The following is a 23,782-nucleotide window of genomic DNA, read 5'->3' as shown; positions in this document are numbered from 1 at the left end:
ATGAGTGTTCTTCAAAAAAAAAAAGAAAGAAAGAAAAAGAAGAAGCTGCCCAGAGTTATCTCAAAGTGCAAGATGGGCAGCACATATAGTAAATTTAATAAATAAAAGAAGAAACTGAACTGTGAGGGAAGACAATATGAATGTGATACTGATGCAGATCGGGCATAGATTGAGTTGGATCTTTGAAAGAAAAATCTTCATCAGGGTGCAGTCCAAGCCAGGAATAAATAAAATGGAGATTGCTTTAGAAAGAAGGTTTTAGTTTATTGAAGAGCAGAGCCAGACAGAAATGTGGCTCTGGGAAAGCTGACCAACTGTAGCTGGGAGTGGTGGGTTTTTATACCTTCTTGGTGTCAGAGTCAAAGGGGGATTCCCTGGTCATCAGACAATGACATCAGCAGCTTGCCGTCCAACCACGGGCTCCCTCGGCTGTCTCCCTTTCCCTTCCCTGAAGTGGCAAGCCCATGGCAAGCCCATGAGCTTGACACTTGGGCTTTTGTGCTTGGAGTTGTTCCTGTGGCATGAACTTTGACTTGAGGTTCAGTGTGCCCTTTTAGTATTCTGATGTTGGTGGGTTAATCCTATTATATCCTAAAGGTCATGTTCTGCTTCCCTGTGGCTGTGACTGATGACTATGTCCTGTGTTGGATGGGTGAGGGGTTGCTGGTTCTAATTCTATCACTCTGCTATTATTAGCTATCAGTTTTGCTGCAAGGGATTTCAAAATATTTTGTCTTGAATGGGCTTTTGCCTGGTAGTATTTGCTCATGGATGGGACCTGAGTCTTTCTGAATGGGATTATCAAATCTGAATTTCTACAGACTTGGCTTCTACTTGGGGCAAAGAGACTTGGGTGTGGGGGTGGTTTCTGCCTTTTAAGATCTTCTCTATTATTCCTGTGAGAAAATGTAATATTCTGCCTTTTTAATATCCCCCAAAATATTTCTTTCTCAGGGTGGGGCGTGATGTGTTCATACAGATCTTATCCCTTTCCACATTTGAGAGTGCGTTTTTGTGCTGGCAGAGTGGATATTGTGAAAGTTTAAAAAGTTATTTGATTTCTAACGTCTTCCCTTCTTAGGCCTCTATCCTTTGGTGGTGTTCACAAACATTTAGGTTCTCTTTGGAAACTGCAATATATGCAGTTAAATCTTCCTTAACCTCTGTATCTTAAGCAAGGCTTTAAGAGTTGTTTTGCCAAGTAAGAAAAATAGAGGGGGTACTGGAAAATAGGAGATACCACGAAGTAGGAGAAATAGGAACTATATAAGGTGGTGGGATTCAAATATGTGGACAACCGGTTCTCTGTGTGGATGCCGCTCTGTGTTTTCAGCCTGCAACTGCCTAAAGATTATGTGCAGGTAGTCCTCCACATAAAACCACAATGGGGCCCAACATTTATGTTGTTAAGTAAAACATTTGTTAAGTGAGTTGTGTCCCATTGTATGACCTTTCTAGCCACAGTTGTTAAATGAATCATTGCGGTTGTTAAGCTAGTAACAACTGGCTTTGCTTGTCAGAAGGTCGTAAAAGCTGTTTGTGTGACCCGGGGCACTGCAACCGTCATAAATATGAACCAGTTGCCCAGCATCCAAATTTTGATCACATGACCATGGGGATGCTACAGCTGTTGTAAGCCATAAGTCATTTTTTCCCCAGTGTCGTTGCAACTTTGAATGGTCACTAAAGGAACTGTTGTAAATCGAGGACTGCCTGTATTTATTCCTGAGAGCTCATTAGTTCAGATTAAAATTTAAGCTGTTCCCATACTATTGGCAAGTGAAGTGCACTCCAAGCGCCTATAAATAACATTCTTTAGTTCACTACATGTGAGAAGTGAAATTGTTCTCGCCGGTTGGAGTCCGCTTGAGAAGCCTTTCCCACTATTGATTCCAGCTTGGCTAGGAATCAAACTCTATCATTAGTAAACAGAAGGGGAGAGTTAAAGCATTGTGAGGCTTCTAATAATCTCAAGAAAGAAAACGGTATTTTCAACAGCATATAATCTGGGGCAATTTGGCACAGCTCTACAGAATTCGGCTCAACCATTTGGAAAATCCATAAGGAGCCCAACTAGTTTATGGTAGGAAAGAGAGATGGTTCATAAATCTTTCATGCTGAAAAAAGAAAAAAAAAAGAAAAATGAAAGCAGCTACAGCAGACAAACTTCACACAGTTACCACAAAATATTTACAACTCTGCTTACAACCATGTTAACAATTTATTGTTTCATCTCCATTCAAAACCTCTGGACAAGGGGAAAAAAAGCTGTCTTCTCCTCCTCCTCCTCCTCCTCTTGCTCAAACCCAACAATATAGTTTCTAAACAGTGTAATCCTCAACTGATTACCATTACTTTTGTGAACTGTTCAAAATTATAACACCTCTTGGAAAATGTGACTTATCACCGCTTTTTACATTTGCAACCATGGCGGCATCCCTGTGGTCACATGATCAAAATTTGGGTGCTTGGCAATTGGTTCATATTTATGACGGTTTCAGTGTCCCGAGATCATGTGATCACCTTTTGTGAACCTTTGACAAGCAAAGTCAAGGGGAAAGCCAGCTTCACTTCACAACTGTATCATGAAATGGGGCAAAACTCACTTAACAATTGTCTCGTTTAGCAATATAAATTTTGGGCTCAATTATGGTCGTAAGTCAAGGACTACCTGTATGGAGGAAAGTTTCTCTGCCTTCCACCAGCTGCAAGGGGACAAATATGTTTTCAAAATGGTCACTTATTAGCTAATTGCACATAACCAACGAAGGAAGGATGACTGCTTGAAAGCAAGTGTCTACTGGAATTTGCCCTGCAGCTGATGTTTGGGGGCTAGAAATTCATGGCAAAAAGAGCTGAAATATGATAACAGAGAAGGAAACAGCCATAGTTAGATCATGTCTTCATTTATATGTACTTTGCATCAGATCAAGTCACTTTTGTGAAACCCTGGCTTGAGATTCTGCTCATGAGATGACTTCCTTGTGGGTACTCATTTGCCTTAAGTCTTTCTTGACTGCAAAACTAGATTGAGATGTGGTCTTGGAAGTCCCCTCTAAAAGTTATTACCAAATTGTAATTTCTCACATAACCCAAGAAGAAACCATCAAATGCTTAGGAAATGCACCAACTACTCTTAAGCCATTAATAGTATGTTGGGCAGTGTTGGGCTTAATGTTTTAATGGCTGTGGTCTCGACAATAGATTGGTTATTGGCAGCATGCCATGTATTGACTTAATAAGTCCCACTAAGGGCAACTGATTTAAGTCACAGCATTGTTGCCTTGTTGTTCCATGATGCCTATCATTACCTATTCCCTGACATTCACACATACACCAGTTGGAAGTGTAACACCACCTTGTCTCAGTTTCAAAATAACCTTTGTTTTGTTAAAATTTGCAGAAGCGTTATAACTTAATTCCAGACGGTCAACTCATATCGGGTTGCTTAAACACATTATGACAAAATGTATGCAAGGATCAGGGAGGGGTGTGTGTTCCCCACTATTTATTGATGTTGCCAATCAAAAGACAACATATGTAATGAATCAAAGAGAAAAGTGATTACATTGTATATAAATTGGTGCTTAAGGTTCTCGCTTTTTCCCTGCCTTTTCACTCAGCTTCTTTCTTTATGTCTCCAGTTAATAGTACACTTCCAATTAACTTGCATTTTTGCAGCTCATAAAGCTCAAGATGAACTCATTCCAAAATACAATTTTAATCTGTTTAAGATGTTTCTAAAGGTACTGCACTCTCTGCCATGGGACAAATTAGCAAAGGATGAGTGATCTTGGAACAAGGCAAGCTGCAACCCTCTTGAAATTCTCTCTGATCTTATAGTCACATGCTGAAAATTACAAACTGAAGTAGCCGCTGAAAATTTTCTGTCATTTTTCCCAAAGGGGATTTTTCTTTTCTGCAGAATATCTCCCTCTCTTAATGATTTGCAAATTGTTTAGAGGAAGTGCTTGTGCTGCTGCTGCTGTTATTATTATTATTGATGTTACTGTAATGACTGAGAAATGTTTGTCAAAATTAATCAAATGCTTCCCTTTATCAAAGAGAATAAAGCTACATAATGCTTTTGCCCCTAGGGTGGGGAAGAAAACAGAGAAGCTGCTTTGATTGTTTTCCTCCCATCTCTAGTGAATATACTTAATTTCTGGGAAATGGGCAAGTAAATCCATCAAATTGACCAGATGGCTCAGGAGACTGAGAAGTGATACTGAGATGTTTGCCTCTGGATTCCTGTTTCAAATGGGACTTTAGCCAGGAATTATTGTTAACTCGCTCACAGTTGAAGACTATCCACTTAAAGAATTATTTTAAAATTTTCTACTGGAGGCTTCTACTTTTCATCAAATGTGTAACCTGGAGAAGACTGCCTAGATTCCTTAAAGTCTTTACAGCCCTTTACCAGGCAGAAGGAGGCAATCACTTCAGGCAGTAGATATAGAGGTAAGATGGTTGAAGATGGAAGTGAGACCTATGTGTCTCACAGCCAGAAGAAGATGAGAACCATGGACCTCACAATAGTAAATTATACCCTCATAACTATCTGGTTACACTACTGCAATGCACGTTTACATGGAGCTGCTTTAAGGATGCCCCAGAAGTTACAGCCAGAAACTGGTGGTAGAGGATTATATCTAGCCCTGGTGGTACAATGGTTTAATTGCAGTATTGCAGGCTAACTCTGCCCACAGCCAGGAGTTTGATTCTGACCGGCTCAAGGTTGACTCAGCCTTCCATCCTTCTGAGGTCAGTAAAATGAGGACCTGGATTGTTCAGGGGAATATGCAACTAATGCTTACATTATAAACCACCCAGAGAGCACTGTAAAGCACTATGGGACAGAATATGTCTAAATTTATTTATTTATTTATTTTATTTATTTGTTTTTATAAACCGCCCTTCTCCCGAGGGACTCGGGGCGGTGTACAGAGTAAGGTAGGCAAACATAATGAAACAGTACTGAAAAACAATAATCAAAACAAACTAGGACCCCAATTAGAGCTATCAGGCCAGGCCGGACTGCTGGAAAAGGTAAGTCTAAATGCTATTGCTAAATGCTACAGTTGTTACCCATGTAATTTACAGTGTTAATTTTGACTGATAAAATCCTTACGAAGCTGCTTTCTCTAGTCAGACCTGGCCCACCTACTGTATCACCTTAGTTACAGGCAATCTCTGGCTTAAGAGCATCCAACTTAAGGACAGCTCCTAGATGTGAATGGGCTGTCGATTATTAAAAATGATGGATGGCCTTCTTCTTCCTCAAGCCAACAAACTGCTGAAGCCATGAAATACTTTCAGGAACCGCTGAAGCCACACATTTTTAATATACAGCCTGTTTTCAGCGGCTTTCAGCGGTTCCTGGAAGCCTTGCATGGCTTCAGTAGTTCTGCGGCTCAAGGAAGGACAACCATTTTTAGTAACAGGCAGTCCATTTGTAAAGTATGAGTTCCGACTTACATACAGATTTGGGTTAAAGGCAGAGTTAGGAGTGGAGTGCATTCTTAACCCAAGGACTGCTACTCTTAGTTCTCTATTCTGGAGAAGTAAAAGGGGGTGAGGCTCAGGGCTGCTGCTTTTTGATAGCTGTGGAATGTTCTGGAAAACTGTTCCAGTGACATTCAAATTGGCCTCCTCCCTGATATCATTTAAGTAGATGCTGAAGGCTGAGCTTCTTTTAATAAGCATTCTAATGAGACCAGGACAACTTTTATTTTGTTAGTGGATTTTTTTATGTGTTTGTTTAGATTTGCAGAGCTGCTCATACTTTCATCTATTTTTACTTTTATGCTTACTGGGGATGTTTTAAAATTATTTTTTCAATTCATGGAAACCACGAAGAACTGAACTGATTATGGTAGCATATACAGGGAGTCCTCGGTTTACAACCACAATGGAGCCCCACATTTTTGTTGCTAAGCGAGACATTTGTTAAGTGAATTTTGCCCCATTTTATGACCTTTCATGCCATGGTTGTTAAGTGAATCACTGCAGTTGTTAATAACATGGTTGTTAAGTGAATTTGGCTTCCCCATTGACTTTGCTTGTCAGAAGGTCAGAAGAAGGTGATCACATGACCCCAGGACACTGCAGCTGTCATTAATACATGCCAGTTACCAAGCATCTGAATTCTGATCACGTGATCATGGGGATGCTGCAACAGTCGTAAGTGTGAAAAATAACTCACTTTTTTCAGTGCTGTTGTAATTTCGAACAGTAATTAAATAAACTGTCGTTAAGTCGAGGACTACCTGTAATCACAATGTAATCAAACAAACAAGCATGCCATATGTCTTGCTTTATTTCTTCTTTATTATCCTGATGTCTTGAGGTATAGAAGAGAACCCCCCTGCACCTCACCACTGTTGTAGAAAGATTTTACAGCCAATTTATTCAGCTTTTGCACATGAAATGGGGAACATTTTCTTGGCTTCAGGCAAAAAAAAACAAACAAACAACATATTGAACCATCCTTAGTCCTTTCTTAATGCATTTATATCAATGTTTCTCCAACTTGGTAAGTTTAAGATGTGTGGGCTTAAAGTCCCAGAGTTCTCACAGAAGTAAATTAAGAACAATTTTTTTACCCAGAGCGTACAAGCTATACAACCTTTCTTTTCCAAAGATCAAGCTATATTTGTTCACAGTAGACAGCCATGCAAATGACTTTTTCCAGGTGTTTCAAAACTAGAAAGCAACATCCCACAAAGTCTAAGAGAATACCTATCCAGGAGCTGGCAGATGTTATCTCAGAACCATTGCACCACATCTTTCAAAAATCGTGGCGCACCGGGGAAGTACCTGAGGGCTGATGTGGTTCCCATCTTCAAGAAAGGAAAAGGAAAAGGGAAAAAAAAACAGACCCAGGAAACTACAGACCAATCATTCTAACATCAATACCTGGGAAGATCCTGGAAAAGATAAGCAAAAAACAGATCTGCGAACAACTAGAAGCAAACAAAGTTATAACCAGTAGCCAGCACAGGTTTGTAAAAACAGATCATGCCAAACCAATCTTATTTCATTCTTTGATAATGTGACTAAATTAGTAGACCAGTGAAACACAGTGGACATAGTATACTTAGACTTCAGTTAGACTGACAAAATAGACCATAACCTGCTGCTTAGTAAACTAGAAAAAGGTGGGATAGACAACAACATCATCAGATGGATCTGTAGCTGGCTGACAAACCATATGAGTAGTCCTCAATGGTACTACATCCACATGGAGAGAAGTAAGCAGTGGGGTACCACAAGGCTCTGTCTTAGGCCCAGTTCTCTTCAATATCTTCTTTAATGACTTAAAAGAGGGAATAGAAGGGGAACTCATCAAATTTGCAGATGACACTAAACTGGCAGGATAGCTAACACCTCACAAGACAAGCTCAGGATCCAAAAAGATCCTGACAAACTTGAACAACAGGCCCTAACCAACAAAATGAATTTTAATGTGCAGAAAAGCAAAGTTTTACATTTAAGCAGGAAAAATCAAAGATACAAGTACAGATTAGGCGAGACCTGGCTCAAAAACAGTAACTGTGAGAGGGACCTTGGAGTCCTAGTGGACGATCACTTGACTATGAGCCAGCAGTGTACAGCAGCAGCCAAAAAAGCTAATACAATCCTGGATTGTATAAACAGAGGCATAGAATCAAGATCACACAAAGTATTAATGCCGCTTTATAAAACCCTAGTAAGACCACACCTGGAATACTGCAACCAATTTTGGTCACCATACTATAAAAAAGATATTGAGACCTTGGAAAAAATTCAGAGAAGAGCAACTAAGATGATCAAAGGCCAGGAGACTAAAACATATGAAGAATGGATTTGGCTAGTCTAAAGAAAAGAAGAAACAGGGGTGACATGATGGCAGTATTCCAGTATTTGAGGGGCTGCCACAAAGAAGAGGGGGTCAAACTACTCTCCAAAGCACCAGAGGGAAAGACAAGAAACAATGGTTGGAAACTGACCAAAGAGAGAAGCAACCTGGAATTAAGGAGAAACTTCCTAACAATGAGGACAATTAACCAGTGGAACAGCTTGCCTTCAGAAATCGCGGGCACTCCATCACTGGAGACTTTTAAGAGGAGACTAGACAGTCGCTTGTCTGAAATAGTGTAGATTCTCCTGCTCGAGCAGGGGGCTGGACTAGAAGACCTCCAAAGTCCCTTCCAGCTCTATTCTATTCTATTCTTTGTGGCAACCCCTGAGATATTGGAAGATGCTTACTTACAAAGACACTTCTTCAATTAGATTTCCAAGAGCCATCGTATCAGAGGGAACAGAAATGATCTAAAATAAACTTGTTATTATGCATCATTTCCTGTTGGTTCTTTCCATTCTCAACAAACTAAAAAAAAGTTTTTGTTGCATTCAGCAAACAGCTTGCTCTGATCAGCCTAATTAACAATGTGAAAGAAACTGCAGGGGCCCAAAGGATTTAACAGAAATACAGGTATTGATTAAACTTCTACCAGCATTTCCCCACCTGTTAAAATGACTAAAAATGTACTTCATTTCAACTATCATCAGAACACACACAAACACACAAAGAGAGTGGGGGGAGGAGAGGAGAGATTATTTGATGATTTTGCCAAAATTGTGTGTCCCAGAAGGAAGGGTTGTGGCCTTTCAATACCCAAGCTTCCCTATTTGGCTGCAGTAACCTGTGATATGGTGACACTTTAATCCTGTTTAATTTTGCTACCAATATATCCATTCTCCTTTTCCATGCATCAATTCCATTTCTTTTGTCAATCGGAGGGATTTTTATTAGGAAAAAAACTGGACAAGGTGGCTGCTGTGCCCTATATTTACCCATGGGATATTAACCTTTAGGAATATAAGGAAATTAGACTGGCCCCTATTTTGACACTGTTTCATAAGGCTCTGAAGACCTGGTTGGGCCAACGGGCCTGGGGAATTCAGAGTGGGATGGAGCGCATCAAAAGGATTATTTGATTGTTTTTGCTTGGGGGAAGGGGGTGTTACTGTTTTTTATTGTTTGCATATTGGGCCATAATCTTTACAAGCAAGCCACTTAGTCAGATCTCCACCCTGGATGATGGACAGAACATCAAGTTAACTGTTTCATATTTATCCAGATGGAACTTTTTTTTTTCCTTTCAGAATACTTGCTTTAAAAATTTCAGGCCTTCATGTAGTTGTCTGAGTGGCATTCCTCCTCGTAAGATTTAGAAAACCCAATTTTCCTCCCCACATCTTTATTTGCAGAAAGTCAACTGTTCTTGTTACCTGGAGAAATTATTAGGTCATTATCTTAACTAGTATGTACGCTGCAGATATCAACTTTTATGCCTCCAGGAATTTTTAATTTTGACCTACACTTGCCTTTCATATCTTGAAATCCAGAGCTAATTTGTACAGTAACCCTTTGAGCTGCCTAGGTTTATAATCCACATTTTTAAAAGAGCTTAGAGGTGTTGCAACATATTTTATATGTCTTAGCTTTAAGCCATGGATTCTTCTTTCCCATTTTGTATGTAATCTCTGTCTTAATTTATGATCCAGAAAATTTCACTCACTAAATAACTAAATAACCCTGTCCTTATGGTTTGGGGAGTATGGAGATCATATGTCTTAAGTCACTGTTACCCAACTTCAACAAGCTGTAAGAAACATAGTGCCGTAGCAGAAGTGCTGCACTTAACTTACTTTTTTTTGCAGAAGAAGCATAACATTAATGCAAGGAATACATGACACGGAAGTGATGCACACGAAATCTTCTATTCAGCATGGTGGCGTTTTGCATGAACTGCTTCCTGTATTTCAAATGTAACATTAACCACATTAATATCAGTCTGAAAGAATGTGGGGCATAAAGATAGATGGACTTAAAACTTTATTGGTATAGTTGCAAGGAGAGGGAAGAAATTTCCTAGTCTTTAGTGGATTAATTTATTTTATTTATTTTATTTTAAAACAGAGTCGGGGTTTTTATTTATTTATATTTTTGTTAGATTGGGACCCTAACACAGAGGTGGGATTCAAATATGTGAACAACCGGTTCTCTGTGTGGATGCCACTTCTGGATGTCCATTCTGGGCCTGGGCAACAAAAAATTAGCTACCGGTTCTGCCGAAGTGGTGCGAACTGTCTGAATCCCACCACTGCCCTAACAATCCAAAAAAAGGTTCCCATAGCAATTCTTCCTATAATTTTACCCTCAGAACCTGTTCCCAGACTTCCTTTCTATAAATTAAGGTGAGAGATAGTGATATACCAAGATCACTGAGAGAATTTTCATAATTGAGAGTTGGTTTACATGTCTAAGAGTCTAGTACAGCATTTTCATCTCCACTCATTTGCCAATAGAAGCTTTCTCCTCCTCCTCATCTCACCTTCCCTCAGATTTTTCTTATAAATTTACAAACATTGAACAGGTATTCATCTCCTCCCCTCCCCCCTCTTCTCTCCCCTCTCCTCCCACCCCATCCCATTCCCACCCCTGATCACAGCACATTCAAAAATTCCCAGACATCTCTAGCATTCGTTTCTTCTTTGAAACTGTTTTTTTAATGTTGGTTACCATTTTACAGCAAAGGAAAACCATTTGACCACTCAAACAGCGCCCTCAAGATATTCCACAGCAACCTTACTGTTCCAATCAATTTGATACATCCATTACTACATCAAATATCAATGTATTGGAAGAGTATTCTAAACCCCCCCCCCCAATTTTTTAATCTAATGCCAAAATGTTTTGAAGGATTTCCATTAACAGTCTTGCTTTTTTTGTCTCATTCCAGAAATAATAGACATACCTTTATTTTTGACATTTTCCCACTGAAGTGTGATGAATCTCTTGTTTAGCAGAACTCCTACAATGAAACTTTGCCACCTGATTAATTTTACTGGTTTATCCAAAAGCCTGGGAATAATGAGCCACTGTATAGCCACTATTTTTTTTTCAAGAAGAAAAAAGCGTATCAACTCTACAACGAACATGGCTGCAGCAATCTTGCTCATTTTAGGTTGCCTCATGAAAGGGAGGGGGGAAGGAATGTCTATGTTAGTCTAAACAATATTGTGTCCCATGGGAACCAAGGTCATTCTCTCGCTGGGGAGAAGAGGTTTGGGTGTTTTGTTAGAAAGCCAGCCAAACTACTTTATTGAGTAGCATAGTTATTGCATAGCCCTGAGATGGGAATTTTTACTTTGTAATAGTGTAACTCTTTGGAGGAAATTTCAGATTTGGTTTCACTTTTGACTGTGCCGATATTTTGTATTCAATAAACATGTTCTTTGAGGAAGAGTCAAGCCTCGGAGTTCTGATTTATTCGGTTCTATCTATCAGAACCATGAGAAAGAGTTTTAGAAGAGTTATGGAAGCAAGTAAAATGTAAATGGTGTAAACACACACGAAACAGCAGACTTGCTGAAGTTACAAAGTTCTAGGTCTCCCCAATGTTTGAAAAGGAGATCACCCAGGAACACCCTAAACATTGCTGTGATTTCTATTGTGGAAAAAAGGTAGGGATGTATGAATGTAAGAAAGTGAGAAATGTTCTTGCATATATGAGAAAAACCAACAGCTATTGTTTTAGAAAGAATATTGCAGATTGCTTTAGCATGATGTTCTGCAGTCATTTGAAACTTAGCTCTTGTCAGCTTATGCCAGCATGATCAACGGTCAAACAAAATGGGAGATGAGTTTCAAAACATGTGGAAAGCACCAGGTTGGGGAAAGGCTAGTGTATCTTTACACAATTCAAGTCTAAATATTAGAAGAATCTGAACTATTGTGGAATGCCAAAACAGTTGTAGAAGTTTTTTACATTTATATGGCAAGCAATTATTTCAGACCTTCATTATTTTGTCTCAGTCTATTCAAATGTCATCTTGCATCCAAAGAATTGCAAGGATATTCTGTTTAACTGCATAGATATTCGCAGGTGGATCTGAAAAGGGTTATTTTTTTAACCAGGAAACAGAGATGTCAACTCTCTATCATGTTGGAAGAGCACAGTGACCTCAAAGTTGCATTGAAAAACAAAACCCTTCACAATATTTGCAACCCTCTGCATTGTCAAGCAGTATAGAAGACTGAAACGTTCTATAGAAGAACTGAGATTTAAGCATAACTTTTTTTCTTCATATTAGAGAAGAAAGCATAACATGTATACTCCCCAGCCTCAGTGGATTCAACCCTTAATCAAAACATTTTTTTGTTCCTTACATAACTAATGATGGATCTTCTCAGTGAGGCAGAATGCCCCTAAACCTATCAATATTCACTGTATGTGGTACATGATCCAATTAAGAAAGAAGTGATAGTTGCTGTACACAAACTCACACTCATATGTTCAGAGGTTCAAGGGATTGCCTTTTAAAATTTATCTAACTTATTTATTTGTTTCATTTGCAGCCCATCTTTTCTTTGAAGGCAGCTTACTTGGGAGGAGCTGCCCTAATTTTATCCTCATAATAACAGTGAAGATACATTCTGTTGAGAGAGTTATTGGCCCAAAGTCAACCAATGAGCTCCATGGTTGAGGGGGCTGTGCATTCAGTTTTCCTTGGTCCATCTCCAGCACCTGAACCATTACAGTACATTGGCTCCTTTCTATGCATCATGCTTGATTTATCTTATAAAAGCTTTTTCTTTTGTATTAAATATTAAATAAGTTTGCATTAGAAGGTGAATTCATGACATTACGATTATAAGGTAAAGTCTCCTTCGAATCAGTCTCAACTTCTAATACTTTCATGGACACGTCCATGCCATTTTTTTTGGCAACAGTGCAAAAGTGTTTGCCACTTCCTTCTTCAGAAATTTTTTTGCCTTCCCAATTTAAACGAAAATCCTGGGAGTCCCTAGAAGTCTTCCCTCCAGGCCCTAACCAGAACTGATCCTACTTAGTTGGGTGTCTCAATATATGCAGGTTGTTAATAATAAATAACACTTCCTTTATTTTCAATCATAGAGCAGCACAAGATAATACAAAAACTATAAAATTTACAGCCAGCAAAATTTACAGCTGGTAACTTCATCAATAAAGTGTAAAGAATGACTAAAATATTAGCATTACTATCACAAATGTCTAATAATATTAAATTTTAATACTGCACAAAAGAAAGGTGCAACATAAAATATAAGGTCTTGATAAATATTAATAGATGTATAAGACAACATTTTTTTTAAAAAAAATCCTACCGCTGCAGAGAAGCAGTTTAAGCTATAAAATATATGAGATAACTAAAACTGCATTACCAATACTAAATTATGAACATTATAATTTTCAGAACTATATATAGGAATCATTAATATTCAGACTAAAACTAATCCTTTCCACCTAATGTCAGGGCCCAGCTTCACCACTACCTTAAAGCTGCATGGATTCCAACACATTTTAAAAGAATTGCATGTCTGCTTGAAATAGGCTCACTTAATCCATTTCCCTTGATGACAGGATACTGTATATGTCCTACAGGGCTTCAGTCAATGGATGGCCAACAGTCACGTTACTGAAATCCAACAGCCACACATCTCATTCTACTACTGGGGATTCCAATTAGCTTATTATTGTGTCACAAACCTAAGCTTGTAGGCCGCCCTGAGTCTTCGGAGAAGGGCGGGACATAAATGGAATTAAAATAAATAAAAAATAAAAATAAATGGTGGTAATCTATGAGCTTGGTTGTTTGCGAGCAGATTTTTCATTATCCGACTAACATCATGATTGATGTTGAGTATATGAGCACTGATGACATTACCTATGTTATGTACTGGGCTCTTGTAAAACACTACGTGGGTTGCTGGAGCAGCTAACGGCTCTCCAGCAACCCAGACATCAAGTCTCCTGCTCTGCAATTGGCTATCCCCAGGCAGCAATGGTTGATTCAAGCCTATTGGCTGCCACCTAGGGGCTAGACTATATATTGTGGCTAGTTGCAGACATTTTCCCCAGTACAGTTCCAGCATGAAATAAATGGCTCCAAATGGCGGGAAGTAATTCCAGTTCCTAACATGACTACTGCTAGGACCATCCAGGTGCTGAGAAAACTCATTGCCAAACATGGGTTGCCAGATGTCTTAGTTTCAGACAATGGGGCCCAATTCACTGCTGCTGAATTTCAGGCCTTTGTTAGAGCTAATCTCATCAGACATGCAATGTCTGTGCCTTTTCATCCATCTTCTAATGGTCAAGCTGAACGCATGGTGAGGACAACGAAGGAAGCACTCAAGCACTTTGTTACAGGTGACTGGCATCACAGATTGGCAGATTTCTTACTATGCCAGCATTCTACACTCTGCACTGCTACAGGCAAAAGTCCTGCAGAACTACATTGGGGGAGGCATTTGATTACTAAACTGGACAGGTTGCATCCAGATAGAGTGGCAGCAGAAGCCTCTCGACCAAAACCCCCGAGGGGGCTGCACATGGGCAAGTGGGTTTGGGCCAGGAACTATGGTCATGGGAATTTGTGGGTTCCTGGTCAAATCACCAAGGCATCCAGACCCCTATCTTATGAAGTGGGGGTGGAGGGAGGGCGAGTTGTCAGAAGACACATTGATCAACTCAGGAAATGGTTTCCAGAATGGCCACTAAGCAAGGACTGCATCATAAGTCCCTCCCAAGGTCCTCAAATTTGTGGCCCTCACATGGACTACCAGGACTTTCCCTTCTTTACTGAGGTGGAACCAGAGGGAGAACTGGGGAGCCCTGGAGTGCAACATGGACCCCCTGAAGGAGCAAGCCATCCGAACTTCAGCAACCGCTGTGTCTACTCTGCTGATCAGTCTGACTCTGGGGTGGGCCAATCTGGTGAGGCCAGCCAGAGCGCATCGAATCCCCTTGACTCAGGAGCACAAAGGGACACAAGTCTACCCAGCCCACTGGGTAAGCTGGTAGACCGTAAAGTGATGGGAACTCCGAGACTTTCCTCTAGGGCACATAAGCCTCCTTCATATCTTGCAGATTACATTGTAAAATAAAGAGCCATATATTGTTGTAAAACCTGTTGCCACTAAACTACAGAAACTAGTGCTATGGTGTAACTGCATAATAGTGCAAATTGTGGAGCCTGTTCATTGAGACGTTGTTTAATCTCATTGTAACCCACATTGTTTTTTCATTATTATTTTTATTATTATTATCACTTTACTTTAGTGTGTTGGATAATGAGTCTTGACAATAGTTAAGACTAATCAATGTTATTATGGTCTGATCTAAGAGGGGAGAGGTGTTATGTACTGAGCTCTTGTAAAACACTACGTGGGTTGCTGGAGCAGCTAACTGCTCTCCAGCAACCCAGACATCAAGTCTCCTGCGCTGCAATTGGCTATCCCCAAGTGGCAATGGTTGATTCAAGCCTATTGGCTGCCGCCTAGGGGCTAAACTATATATTGTGGCTAGTTGCAGACATTTTCCCCAGTACAGTTCCAGCACGAAATAAACAATGAGTTATCCTGTACTTAGCTTCACGTCTTCATTCCTGCACCAAAGAACCCACTATTTAACAACCTAGTTGGGTAATATAAATTCTGCAAGCAAACAGCCAAGCTCAGAGAACAGTAAAGACTCCACAGTTCAACCCTGAGCTACCTATAGTCTCATCTATTAAACCTAAATTCTACAAAAGATGAGGAATGTGTTCTTTTGCTTAAATAGTACAAATGTCTCAGCATTTGGGCTTACGCAATATGGTGCAATGGGTAGGGCATCAGAAACCAGGAAGCCATGAGTTCTGGTCTCGCCTTAGGCATAAAGCCAATTTGAGCCAATCACTCCCCCTCAGCTGTAGAAAGGAGCCAATGGCAAACCGCTGCTGAAAAAAAACTTGCCAAGGAAACTGCAAGCACTTGTTCAAGCAATCCCAAAGAATCAGACTCGATTGAATGGAAGAAAGAAAAAAAAAGAGCCAAAATCTCTAGCACTTCCTGAAACCATTTCTCATTCAATCTGACGACAGAAAATTTCATCGGATTGGAAAATCTTTAAATGATTATGAGAAATTTGCAGAAACACTCATGTGCAGAGAGTGAGCTTTTGTTCTTGTTTAGTCATGAGGAAACTGACTGTGTATGGCACTTTCCTGTCTTTCATTGGACCATCATCCCTCCCATGGCCTGCAGCCTTGCTGGCTTGCTACATGTTAGCAGCATCTCAAGACAGCATGGGAGGAACTCTTGCAATACAGCTTTTTCAGTAGCAGTACTTTTTCAGTAGTATGGGAAAAGCCTATTTTTGAGAAGTTGTGAGGGAATGTTTCCTTTCCTTGAAGAAACCATTCACCCACTTTCTCTTCCCAGGGATTTGCTGAGGAATTCAAAGAACTGTGTCAATGTAGCTCTATAAACTCAATGATTACAACCCTTTATGCTGCAGTAATGAAGTTAATAATATGTCTGAATAAACACTTCCCTCTCTGTGTCAAATCAATCCCAATTGGTTAATATTCTACTATCATCTGGATATCTTATAGCTGTAATCATAAGTTGCCCATAACAAATCAGATCATTGGTTGAGCAGTGATGTGGTAGCTCAGTGGTTTAATGACACTGGAGATGGACTTTGCTCTGACAGTTTAAGTCCTAGCACTGCATAACAGGATGAGCTCCCATCAATTGCCTCAACTTCTGCCCACCTAGCTGTTCGAAAGCATGTTCTATGCGAGTATATAAATAGGGACCACATCAATGGGAAGATGAGCTGGCACTTTATGCGGATGGTCAGAACCCTGCCAGCTCTGGACCTTCCCAGATACAACACCTGTTTGTGAGGGAACTTTAGTGGAGGGAGAAAGTCCCGGATGCTGCTGCACGATGCCGTTTGTCTTTCTTTCTAGTGCTGAGCTAGCACGCCCCTTGTGGTGCACCATGGATAGTGCATAAGCATGAACCGAATGGGCTAATTGCCTTAGGTAACCAGATAACTGGTTACGGTGGGAAGGTAACAGCGTTCCGTGCGCCTTTGGCGTCTAGTCATGCCGGCCACATGACCACGGAGATGTCCTCGGACAAGCGCTGGCTCTTCGGCTATGAAACGGAGATGAGCACCGGCCCCTAGAGTCGGAAACGACTAGCACACATGTGCGGGGGAACCTTTACCTTTTACCTTAACCAGATAACTACTTTATCATTGTAGTTTCCTGGGCTAATATGACATCACCATACGCTAAATAAATTATAAATAATAATTTCTTTAGCTAGCTCTCTAGTTTCAGACAAAAGGCTTTCCTGGTTTTATCACAAGTTATTTCGATTTCTGCTTTGAACTTGAGTAAGGGCCAGTTTGGGATAGTGGTTAAAGCATCAGGCAAGATCATGGGAGACTGTCAGTTGTAGCCCCTCCTTAGGAACCAAACCATATGGGTAACCTTGGGCCAGTCACTTTCTCTCAGCTCTGGGAAGGAGGCAAGGGCAAGCCATTTCTGAAAACACTTGCCAAGAAAATTGCATGGACTCATCCAAGCAAATTCCAGGAATCAAAAACTGACTTGAAGTCAATACATATCTGGATCTGTGGCATGTATGGAGTCAGTGTGGTGTAGTGGTTAAGGTTCTGGCCTAGAAACCAGGGAACGGTGAGTTCTAGTCCTGTCTTCAACATGAAGGATGGCTGGGTGACTTTGGCTTAGACCTTCTTTCACAGCCGAACCTACCTCAAAGGATTATTGTTGTGGGGAAAAGAATATAAGGGAGAAATCAACATATTTGCCCCCTTGAGATAGATAGATAGATAGATAGATAGATAGATAGATAGATAGATAGATAGATAGAAAGATAGATAGATATAGACAAATAGATTTAAAATGGGCTAAAAAGCTAACAACAGCAATAATATAATAAAAACAATCTAATAATGTATACAAATTGCTTTACTCTTCACCTAAAACACCACCTTCTTGATTTCTCCACTTCATTTAAAATCTGCTACTACCTTTCAGTCCTTGGCTATCCTTCCCTGCCATCACCACCCACTACCTTTAGATTCAACTTTTCATCAAAATTTTGTTTTTCCTGACTGGTAAGACCTGAATGCAAGAACTGGAGAGAGGGGAAATAGAAAATTTGAGGCAAGGAGTGCTTTTTATTTGACAGGCCGTGAAATTTAATGCAAGCCATCACTTATGTGAAAATAATCCTGCTTCAGAAACAGCTAACAACAAAAGCATCCATAGATTTTAGCATTACATGGAAACAGATGGCAACATCACAAATTAGATGTGTGAACATGTGAGTGACTTGGATATTTGATTTTTTATGCTCCTAAATTACCACTTGAGGGGAAGAATTGGCATCTTTCACTCATGGGATTTCCAAAAAGAGATAAACTCCTGCATTTCTTTGACAATAATCCCATAAGTACAAAATAAAAGCAGGAGAGATAATGAAAGCGTTCCCTCCATATATTTCTCTTATTAAGTCATAAAATGAGAAAAGTCATTTCAACACAAAGAAATCACACTTTCTGAACCTGCTTGCAAGCCAGAATACAAGCTTCTGCACATTATTATTTTTTTTTAAATGGTTTGGTATGATTCAGAACTCAAAGAAAGGTAGTCCAAAATCTATATATTAAGGGAAAATGTGCACAAAATTTCTATTACATTAGAGTATATTATTCTAACAAAAGGCATATACTTGAAAACATGCAGATGGAGATTTATACTTTTGGAGAAATGCATATTAAAAATTGCATGAGGACCCCTGTGGATTTTTTTTAAAAGTCACATATTGACTTAAAAAAGCAAAGTCAAATTTGATCTTTTAAAAACCTGATATGTATTATTGTGAAAATGCAGCTTTTTCTACTGGAAAGCAGAGGAGGCAAGTAACTGCCCACAAAATCCTGAGCTGCTCAAAATCCAATGGAATTCAGTGAAGACATTTTTTAAAAAATTCCATTTATATCCCGCCCTTCTCCGAAGACTCAGGGCGGCTTACAAGCTTAGCAGTAGCCTTCATTCTATGTATATGCCTGCTTATTAGGGCTTTCATACACCCCCCAAGCGGCATTATTACAAAGTCAGCTTAATTGCCCCCAACAATCTGGGTCCTCATTTTACCTACCTCAGAAGGATGGAAGGCTGAGTCAACCTTGAGCCTGGTGGGACGCGAACCTGCACTAATTGCAGGCAGCTGGTGTTACTTAAGGAGGCATTAGCCCACTGCTCCACCAAGGCTCTATTTTAATATAGATTGGTTAACACCTCTGTGTATTTGTCCTGACAGGGCAATAGGATTTTATGTTTAAGAGGATGGGTTGGTTGTGGTGGAGAGAAAGGACAGTGATAGAGATGGAGATAGATAAAGCCCCTACAGCCCCTACTCTACTAACAAAATACAAGAGAAAAGGGAAAGGAGTGGAAGAGGGAAGAAAGAAACTCAGGCCACAGTTCTTCTCTATTTATTTATTTTTTTAAAAAATCCCTTCTTACCTTGAACAAGTGGCCTGTGTTCTTCCTCAATCTCTGATCCTCTATCAGAGGCCTGAGAGTTTGAGGATTCTGCATAGTATCTTAACTATCCTTACCACTGCATTCTTCTTGACAGAGAGCTGTGATGTTGTTCCTGGGACTTGTTGGAATCACTCTCCCAGCTTAGGAGTCACAGCCTCGGGTGCTCCTATCATCACTGGGACCACTTTGGTCTTGACTTTCCACATCCTCTCCAGTTCCTCCTTCAAGGTCCTGGTACTTCTCCAGCTTCTCAGCTGATGTTGTTGTCCCCTTGGAACGATTACATCTACTTCCACTGCTGTTTTCTGGTCCTTGTCTACTACCATAATATTTGGTGGACTGGCTAGTACCTGCCTGAGTGTCTGGATCTAGAAGTCCCACAGGATCTTAGCTTTCTTATTCTCCATGACCTTCTATGGAATCTCCCATCTGGACTTGGGAGGGTCTTGCCCATATTCTGTGCAGAAGTTCTTGTACACAATTCCAACACCTTGATTGTGCTGTTCAATGTATGCTGTTCCTATCTGCCCCTATGTGTTGGACTGTCTCTGAAGCCTCTGCATAGTCTACACTTTAGGTCCTGGAGAAAAGACCCTTTGCATCTGTGGATCTGGTGCCTGTTTTTGTGGTGCTATAAGTGGTGCCTCAATGCTCTCTTTTAGTCCAGTCACCAGTAGGACTTCCCAATGTCTGCTATCTCAGCTGTCTGTTGATGTTACATCCCATGCAAGATTTTGATCTTCCTCCCTTGTCTGCTGCTGCCTCAGGCACCACCTATATGTCTGTTGGATGGCTGAATACATTAGCAGCTCATCTCTGGGTGCCATTTTACTGATGTACTCTTGAATCCACTGGCTTTCATCCAGGATATATAGCTGAGGATAAACAAAACATAGTTGTGTTATCATGAGAATCCTTTCTCCCTCTGCTCTGCTATGTGACAAAATGACATTTGAAAGAGAACCCCCTTATTAACTTTTCTATTATTAACTACTACTAAACAGGCAGCTTTCATTTATGACATTCCACAATTATAATGTCAAAATCGGAGCAAAACATTTTGACACTAAAGTCAAATGGCCATGTTTCAAATTTCAGTTATTGGAAACTGGCAAAATCAAATTTCTTTTTTAAGCTGTCTACTATGTCTCCATGCTTCACTCCAGGAGAGATCACACGGTATCCAGGATGATGGTGTGATGCTTCCAGATAAAGAATTCTTTGCACTACCAATAAAAAGACTTCCTCAAGCTATTTCATATATTCCAAAGAGGAGGAGGAGGAATGGAAAAAACATGGGGAGCTGCAGTTAGAAATGATTAAAATCATCTTCTGAAACTTCTATACAATTCTGTGAGTGAAGGGGAACAATTGTATGAAACGAATTTGTCTGGAAGCACACAGAGTTAGCAGTTCCTTTTATCATGGCAAATTCATTCCTGCACACACAAAAATGGCTTCTTCTTGCCATGAAACAGAACTCTAGCAGAACAGAAAACAGGGGTTCTCTTTAATCCCATCATCAGGATCTATTTTCTTGCCCCACTTCTTGAAATGATTCTTTTAATAAGAAGCTAATTTGTCACTTTGCTAAGCACCAATCTGTGGGATCATCTGCATTTATAGTAACTCTGAGTGATTTTGATCCCAGTGTAAAACATTATGCCAAATCAGAGGATCATCCTTAAAATGTTAGGGAGAAAAGTGAGCAGAGACATCTCATATACATGGTAAAAAAATAACTTATTTTATATTCTCAGGAGATTATTGGTGGGAATTGGGCATTTCCTGACTTTTTAAAAATAAATGTTTTATACTAAAACATTTATACTAAATGTTTATACTAAAATGATGCTAATTTCAGCAACTGTGGTCAGCTCTGATCCTCACATTGCTGACTCCTGATTTAAAAAAAATTGTGTGTTATTTTGTTTTGTTTTATTATTTTATTTTTGCTACAGTCTGTCTTCTCTCATCTTTTTCCTTCCCCCCCTTTTTTTTAAAAGCAAAACCTTTTGCTATATGTCAATTTAATTAAAATATCCGGCTCTGAAATGAAATGTGTAATGCATTGCAGAAAGATAATTCTGTACTATATATATTGTGACCTTTTCAGCATTCTGCATTTGTGTTTCGATTAGCAAAGCACTCAGTAAATTCTCACCTTTCTCAATGAGAAATTGGCCACTACCATTCTAACTCCCAAGGAAGAAAATACACAAAGATGAATCTTTGTCATATCTATCCACTTTGTAACAACAAAAGCAAAAACAAATCTGCCCATTTCTAGGCTTATTTTAATTACTCTGCATGCCACATGCATAGGACTCTTCATTTGAAAAGCACCTTGCACTTTATCCTACTTTTCTTTACAATTGCAATTATGTTTTGAGTTTTTCCCATTGATTTTCATGTTGAGGAATAAGGGAGATTGAATTCATATACATATCCATTATGTTACATCCCTTCTGGGGTAAGGAATGTTGTGCAAAGTGCAGGAAAAAAATACTTAGTAGTAAGCAAAAGAAAATAAATGCAGGAGATAAGAAAAATGAGAAGGGTATCTAATTAAATCATTTTACCCCATCAACAATCACTGTGCCTCTTCTTAGGTTTCTGTCCTTGCCTACCATGTTTTTTTTTTCTTCTTTAAAGATCTCAGCTCTTTTCTGTATCCACTCCATACAGATACAACTTTCTTGCTCTTTCCTTTCCTCTTAAAACTTTCTTTTACTCTCTCCATTCTATGATTCAATCTTCATTTATTCTCTCTATATGATCAAAGTACTTCAATGTCCTGCTTTTGTTCTGGTCACTTATTGTATTTTTCTATCCAAACCATATATTTTCATCCCACATACATTCTTGTGCACGTCTCTCCTTGTTTTACTATGTGCACACTTCTTCAGTGACTCGTTCCTACAGCATTCCATTTACATTTAAGTTTCTCCTGACATGCCTTATTCTCCTTTCCATGTAACGAAGTAGGCGGAAGCACGTCTTTATCAACACAACAATTTTCATTTCTTTGGGCAAACATTTATTTGACTGACCACCCACTATCTTTTTATCAGCATCTGCACATCTTTAAAATGTATCCATTCTTGGTAAATATTCTAGCAAGATACATATATTCAGCTCCTGTTCTAATATTTTACTATGTTGACATACTTTCTCTTTCGTCATTCTATTTTCCCTGTTAAACTTGGGTCTTTCAAATTCTTATTGCTCATTGCATCTAATATTCATTGCAAATCATTTGAGTTCTCAGCCAACAAATGACATGATCTGCATACAAATTACACATCCCCACATCCCCAGCCTAGACAACAGCATTGTCACAACAATCATTTTCTGTAGATATACCCATGAATGCATTAAGCAGCCACAGTATCCGTCCTTTCAGATAGGCCAGATCAGGAAACAAGGAATACTAGAACTTCATTGATGCAGGCTGTAAGAATCGGCTCTTGAAATCCTGACAATGTTTCCTCTTCCCTTCCTCTTATACCAAAGCGAGTCAAGCTATCAAGGTGAGGTAATTTATGGTTTCTTCTTTGTGCCTCCTTGCTTTCCTGGGCTAAGTTCATATTTTAGTAAAGGTTGCTGCATATTTTCTCCAAGACCATATCAGTGCTCCTCTAAAAGATAAAGATAGAGTTTCCCCCTGTCCAGGGGTGTCTGATTCCAGGAGGCAGTGCTCGTCCCTGTTTCCTAGCTAAGGGAGCCAATGTTGTCTGAAGACACTTCCCAGGTCATGCAACCAGCATGACTGTACACCAAGGCGCATAGCATGCTATTACCTTCCTAACAAAGTGTATCTATTTATCTACTTGCATTTGCATGCTTTTGAACTGCTAGGTTGGCAGGAGCTGGGGCAAGTAACAGGAGCTCACCTCATTGCTCAGTGCTTGGATCTCGATCTGCCAACCTTCTGGTCAACAAGTCCAGCCTCTTAACTGCTAGACCACTGTGCTTCTATGTACTGCTCCTCTACACACGAGTTATCTCATTTCCTTAGCTTACTCCCTGTTATTTGCTGAACTATCCAATAGGATTTACTTATCTGACTGTTTTATACCATGTAGCATTTTTATTGCATTTGCCTCCCAACCTTCAATTCTACATCATATTCATGCAAAATGTTCTAGCCTCCACGCATATTCATTTTATCTTATACTTTCTCTTAATCATAATTTATCAAATTTATTAACCCAAATAAACAATGAAGTTTTCATGGTTTTCCCCCTTCACATTTCTCAATTTCTCTAAAAAGGCAAAAAACTGGTATTTCCCCCCCCTCCCAAAAAAGAAGACTCGGGTAAAATTGCAC

This window comes from Vipera berus (assembly GCF_964194415.1).
Source record: "Vipera berus genome assembly, chromosome: 2".
Classification (NCBI taxonomy): Eukaryota; Metazoa; Chordata; class Lepidosauria; order Squamata; family Viperidae; genus Vipera; species Vipera berus.
This window is presented reverse-complemented; position numbering follows the sequence as displayed.